We start from the raw sequence: 7086 nt of genomic DNA on the forward strand, positions 1-7086 counted from the left end.
TGCGGTTAGTTTGAAACAGTTTCAATGGAGAAGAAGAACACATCATCATCCTGATAGAGTTGGACACGATCCATGATGCACACAACATTCTGAACGACATCGACATTTTGAAAAAAATGTGTCGTCATTTTGTAAAGAGAATAACGAAAGAAGTAAATCGAAAAAAATATTAAGGAAATAATAATGTAAAATAAATAAAAAGTATAGAAGATAACATATTAAAGAAGGAAAAAAATTAAAAATTCGCAATTTCTAAGAAAATACTCAAATACCTTGTTCATTGAATCCTTAGCGGACTGAAATTTTGAAAAAATATCAAAAATAGTATCTAAACCGGAACATTCCAAGGAAATACTTGTTCATCGAATCGTTAGCGAATTGAAATTTTGAAAAATACATGCAGAAAATGTCAAAACATATACTAGCAGAAATTCACAAATACCAAAACCATGTCAAACCTCACTAGGATCAGAAAATATATCAAAAATGGTAAACCGGAACATTCCAAGGAAATACCTGTTCATCGAATCGTTAGCGAATTGAAAATTTTAAAAATACATGCAGAAAATGTCAAAACATATACTAGCAGAAATTCACAAATACCAAAACCATGTCAAACCTCACTAGGATCAGAAAATCAGAGAAGCATTTGACGTAACCATCAAATTTGACCTGGAAATTGCCAATCCATGCCAAATATGCAACAAAAAGGAGAAAATCAAAACCAAAAAACTACTCATACATACCAAATATACATGCCAAAAGAGGAAATCCAACCACCAAAAACTCGAGGCCAAATTTCTGGTACCGAAATAAATTGACATTTTGACAAAATATGTTCGACTCCCCATTGCTAGTTTATCAAGATGAACCAAATGAGCCAAATTGATGGCGCTAAGAACCGGGCTCCGAAAAAGACCAGTTTTTCAGAAAAGTGTGGTCATGTAAGAATCGAAATAGGTACATAATCTGACGTTTCAGTTATACGATACACATTGTTCGGACACTTTTGGCAGATATTTCAATTTTCAATTCGGTGTTTTATTTTATTTTATTTGACACTAGCCGAAACCCGTCGCTTCGCTCCGGATTTCTGCTAGTAAATCCTTAAGGCATGGCCGTTCATGTCCCTCATCCATTTAGTGGTCTTGCTCGGCGTAGCTTACAAAAACGAACCGGAAAATAGTAAACATTTCAATTTTCCAATTGCTGTGCAAAATTTTCTCCAAGAATGGCTGAAACTTCGGACAGTTCGAACAAATACACACACATTCATTTTTATATACCTATTAGATAAAGGTCTGACATGCAAGATGAAGTATGTATGACCTGTCACTATACATAAAAAAACCTAATGTGAAAAGAGAAAACAAATAATAGGTAACAAACGATACCTAAAAAGAAAACATTAACAGTAACAACCAATACGTAAACATCAGGTGGAATTCATTCATTTTCATTTGGTGTGCAAAATTGGCTAAAAGAAGACCATTAAAATTTGATCGAATAAAGTTCAAGTTATAAACGGATATTTTTTTGACACTTTTGGCAATTCATCAATTTGTTGTGCAAAATTAAAGAGGATTTGGTCAGACATGGACGTATAACATTAGGACAGTTTTAGCAAACATTTCAATTTTTCAAATGTTCTCCAAGAATGGCTGAAACTTCGGATTTGGATATGAAGACAGTTATTTTTGGACACTTTTGGCAATAATTCCATCCATTCAGTGTGCAAATTCGACACAAAAAGAACTTGCTCTGACGTCAGACATGAACAATTTTTGGACACTTTTGGCACACATTTCAATGGGCCAAATTTGGCACCGTTTGAACTTTGGCCAACAAATGTCAGACAACTTGTTCGGAATGGTAGCCAAAGTCAATATTAACCTAAATATGGCATAATTATGGATTTTTATAATGAATTAAATTTGACGACCTGGTCAGATTAGTGTCGTGACTGTCCATGTCAAAAATGTGCATTTTTGCAAACTCTTCAGCCCAGGTGCATGACATGTTTCTTTTCAGGATGTTTAAAACCTATTGTAGGTACACGATATGACGAAAAAAAAAAAATCATTAATTAATTATTTTATCTGTGTCCAAGCAGAACTTTTTCAAAAGTCACCACTTTAGAGGTTATCACAGCATTACTAAGTGCCTCCTTTGCAATCAATTTCCAAAATGTCCATTGGGTAATTCAACCATCTTTTTACACTGGTGTGTACAGGCTTACAAAGGGGATCTGTGTCCAAGCAGAACTTTTTCAAAAGTCACCACTTTAGAGGTTATCACAGCATTACTAAGTGCCTCCTTTGCAATCAATTTCCAAAATGTCCATTGGTAGGTAATTCAACCATCTTTTTACACTGGTGTGTACAGGCCTACAAAGGGGAAATGGTCTACAGAAGAGGAGGAAATCCAAAAGAAATATACAACTCATGCCCAATCCTCTTCTCTCATTACAGGTATGAGCCAGTATGAGGGAAAGTTCATTTCTCATTTTGAAAAAAGGTCTTCTCCTAGGATACACCCTGTATTATAAATTTCCAACAAAAGACCAACAACATTAATTTGAAGAGTCGCAAACCTAATCTGACAGCATCGATCCGTTTAAAATTTGCAAAAAAAAAACGAAGATCTCCTCTGCCAAAATAAAGAAATCCCAAAACCCGACTTTGCCAAAAATTTGCATGTCCTCAAATGCATGCCGCCAAATAAGTATCAGTAGCCTAACGCCATGATTTTTTGATAGATTCGATTCATAAGGGAGAAATTATGGTATTAAAATTTTTATATACTTTTTTAATATTTTCCTATTTTATTTATTATTATTAATTGACCGTTCGAATCAAGTTGACAATGAATGAGTGGAACTGGTTATGCCAAAGATTAGCGACCTACGTCAAACCGAGCGAACAAAGTTTAAGTTTCTGTCTAAATTGATAATTTTGCAAAATTATTATGATGATAATATTTTTCTGCTGAATTCATAATTTTTCAAAATAATAATAATAATACAGCCTAAAAAAACTGAAATTCCGAATTTGTGTCTAAAAATCACATTGAGGTAGGTACACCTATTAAAGCAGAAATGTTCAACAGTTTTAACTTGTCTTTTAAGATGTTAAGATCGTGAATAAATTCTTGGTTTAAAATTTGGACACTTGGTTTTTTGGGAGGTTTCTGATTTTTATCTTTTGAGGATTGTTGGTTTTTTCTTTCCTAAAACCGGATATAACTGATTTCATCCACTGGTATTATGGTCTTTTTTAGGAAGATGGATGTTCTCACGATTTTTGGTATCTTCTTCAATGATTTGATGTAGGAATGAGAGAAAAAGATCGATCAAGTGAAATTGTGTAAAAAAAGGGGTTATTGGCAAACGCATGTGGGAATTGTGCAATCCCATCAAATGGTTGTTTTACTTGCTTTAGTATCGGTAGTTGGTTTTTGTTTACAACATCATGAACACCATTTGTAACCTTTTTGTATTCTTTGAGAGTGGCATTCAAATGGCATTTGGATTTGGAAGTCGCAGATATTTTGATAGAGTATGTTCCTAGTTATATACTCGTACAATCTACATTACCTAGAAGAAGTTATGGTCCTATTATCTACAATACCTTACATAATAAGAAGAAGTTATGGTCCCTAAAAGTACAGAAGTACTTACAGGGATGATGAAGAATATGTTAAGAATAGAATAGAATAGAATAGAATAGAATAGAATATACCTTGTTTATCCTAGAGCGTTTTGTAGAGCATAAATGTAGAGCGGGAAAGAATATAGAATATTGTAAAGAATGAAAGAATAAACTCATTATTATCTACAAAGATAGATCGATATACCATTATACCTACTATCATATTATCTACATATTTCAAAGCTCAGGAAGTCAGGATATTTTTTGAGGTTGCTCCTTACCGCGGACCATACACCAGTTATTAAAAGCCATAATATAATGATCACACACGAGATCATTTTATGGCCCATATGGAACCAAAGGTAAAACCCGGCATTAACCCATCAAGAAGATCAATGTGGTAAAGCAATAAATATCCCATAAAAGAAAGAGAGAGAGAGAGAGAGATAGAGAGAGAGAAAGAGAGAGAGAGAGAGAGAGAGAGAGAGAGTCCCATTAATGGTTCCCTATCAGTCGTGTTCTATCCCGAATGAATGGAAGAATTATTCAAATTGGATGATCGTAAAATAAAACTACATCACATAACTTGTTTATATGATAAGGAAAGTAGAAAGGAGTAGGCATCTATGGACAAAGAAGAAGAAAAAGAAGACCCGACTACGAAGAAGTAATAGAAGAAGACGACAAAGAAGAAGAAAGAAGGAAATAGACAAAAGGAAGAAGACAAAGGAGGAAGAAGAGGAACAAGAAGAAAATACGAAGAAGAGAGAAACATTTATAGTAAGAAAGTTTATAAGTGTAGATACAGAAGAACGAAATACAGAAGAACCTTGTACCCTTGTACCTAATCTCTTCTTTTGCGGCCATATTTCACCTCATTCCACTTGTTTATATGATAAGGAAAGTAGAAAGGAGTGGACGAGTGGACAAAGAAGAAGAAAAAGAAGACACGACTACGAAGAAGTAATAGAAGAAGACGACGAAGAAGAAGAAGAAGAAAGAAGGAAATAGACAAAAGGAAGAAGACAAAGGAGGAAGAAGAGGAACAAGAAGAAAATACGAAGAAGAGAGAAACATTTATAGCAAGAAAGTTTATAAAGTGTAGATACTAGATACAGAAGAACGAAATACAGAAGAACCTTGTACCCTTGTACCTAATCTCTTCTTTTGCGGCCATATTTCACCTCATTCCTGGAAAAAATGACATCAAGAAGGCATGTGTCATAATATGATGAGTTCCATTAAATTTTGTTTGTACTTGGCTGTCAATATGACTAATTAATCTTACGATCTTATTAAAGTGCGTCAACACATGGTCACATATCTATGATATCATATTGATATGCATTAAATGATGGCATGAGGTGCTATTAGTTGATTTAAAACTGAGTACAAAGTTATTTTTCACCTCAATCACCTCATTAGTGGAAAATTGACTTCGAGAAGGTATATGATAAAGTCAATAAAAATTTTATTCAGACTTAACTGTCCATATCCATTCCATTAAATTTTGTTTGTACTTGGCTGTCAATATGACTTATTAATCTTACGATCTTAAGTGCGTCAACACATGGTCACATATCTATGATATCATATTGATATGCATTAAAATATGATGGAATGAGATGCTATTAGTTGATTTAAACTGAGTACAAAGTTATTTTTCACCGCAATCACCTCATTAGTGGAAAATTGACTTCGAGAAGGTATATGATAAAGTCAATAAAAATTTTATTCAGACTTAACTGTCCATATCCATTAGGGCACAAGCTATGATGGAATGATGGTATAAAATTATTAATTCACTAATTAAATTTAAAATTTTAATACTTATTAATACAGAGTTTTTTATGTCCTTAGTGGAAAATTGACATCAAGAAGGCATGTGATAAAGTCGATTAAATTCAAGATGGACTTGGTTGTAAAAAAAGACATAATGTGACGATGACAGGTGTAATGGTTCATCAAATGTGATTATGATTTTTGCCTGAAGAAAATCAGGAAGTGTATCTTAATGGAAATTAATGGTCTACACATGTGTAGGGTACCTGGGTTGAAGTGCGTGGACACTGCATATATTATGTGTGCAGATTTGCAGATGGTGCGTGGATCTTGGAATAGATACATATATATTCTAGATAACATTGCAAACACTCTTAAAGAATACACCTTTCTGATAATGATAACTGATAACCAAATGATTAATAGGAGGGAAAATGTTGATCAAAATTTGACCCAAAAGATAAAAAAAAGACAAAAGATATATGTCAAAGGCTCACAGTGAAAGAAAAAAAAAAAGTGGTTGGGTGGGGAAAAGAGGAAATCCAACCACCAAAAACTCGACGCCAAATTTCTGGTACCGAAATAAATTGACATTTTGACAAAATATGTTCGACTCCCCATTGCTATTTTATCAAGATGAGCCAAATGAGCCAAATTGATGACGCTAAGAACCGGGCTCCAAAAAAGACCAGTTTTTCAGAAAATACCTGTGATCATGTAAGAATCGAAATAGGTACATAATCTGACGTTTCAGTTATACGATACACATTGTTCGGACACTTTTGGCAGATATTTCAATTTAAGAACCGGGCTCCGAAAAAGACCAGTTTTTCAGAAAAGTGTGGTCATGTAAGAATCGAAATAGGTACATAATCTGACGTTTCAGTTATACGATACACATTGTTCGGACACTTTTGGCAGATATTTCAATTTTCAATTCGGTGTTTTATTTTATTTTATTTGACACTAGCCGAAACCCGTCGCTTCGCTCCGGATTTCTGCTAGTAAATCCTTAAGGCATGGCCGTTCATGTCCCTCATCCATTTAGTGGTCTTGCTCGGCGTAGCTTACAAAAACGAACCGGAAAATAGTAAACATTTCAATTTTCCAATTGCTGTGCAAAATTTTCTCCAAGAATGGCTGAAACTCAAAAACGAACCGGAAAATAGTAAACATTTCAATTTTCCAATTGCTGTGCAAAATTTTCTCCAAGAATGGCTGAAACTTCGGATTTGGATATGAAGACAGTTATTTTTTGACACTTTTGGCAATTATTCCATCCATTCAGTGTGCAAATTCGACACAAGAAGAACTTGCTCTGACGTCAGACATGAACAATTTTCGGACACTTTTGGCACACATTTCAATGGGCCAAATTTGGCACCGTTTGAACTTTGGCCAGCAAATGTCAGACAACTTGTTCGGAATGGTAGCCAAAGTCAATATTAACCTAAATATGGCATAATTATGGATTTTTATAATGAATTAAATTTGACGACCTGGTCAGATTAGTGTCGTGACTGTCCATGTCAAAAATGTGCATTTTTGCAAACTCTTCAGCCCAGGTGCATGACATGTTTCTTTTCAGGATGTTTAAAACTTAGTGTAGGTACACGATATGATGAAAAAAAAAAAAAAAAAAAAAAAAAAAAAT

This window comes from Diaphorina citri, unplaced genomic scaffold, assembly GCF_000475195.1.
Source record: "Diaphorina citri unplaced genomic scaffold, Diaci psyllid genome assembly version 1.1 scaffold963, whole genome shotgun sequence".
Taxonomy (NCBI): Eukaryota; Metazoa; Arthropoda; class Insecta; order Hemiptera; family Psyllidae; genus Diaphorina; species Diaphorina citri.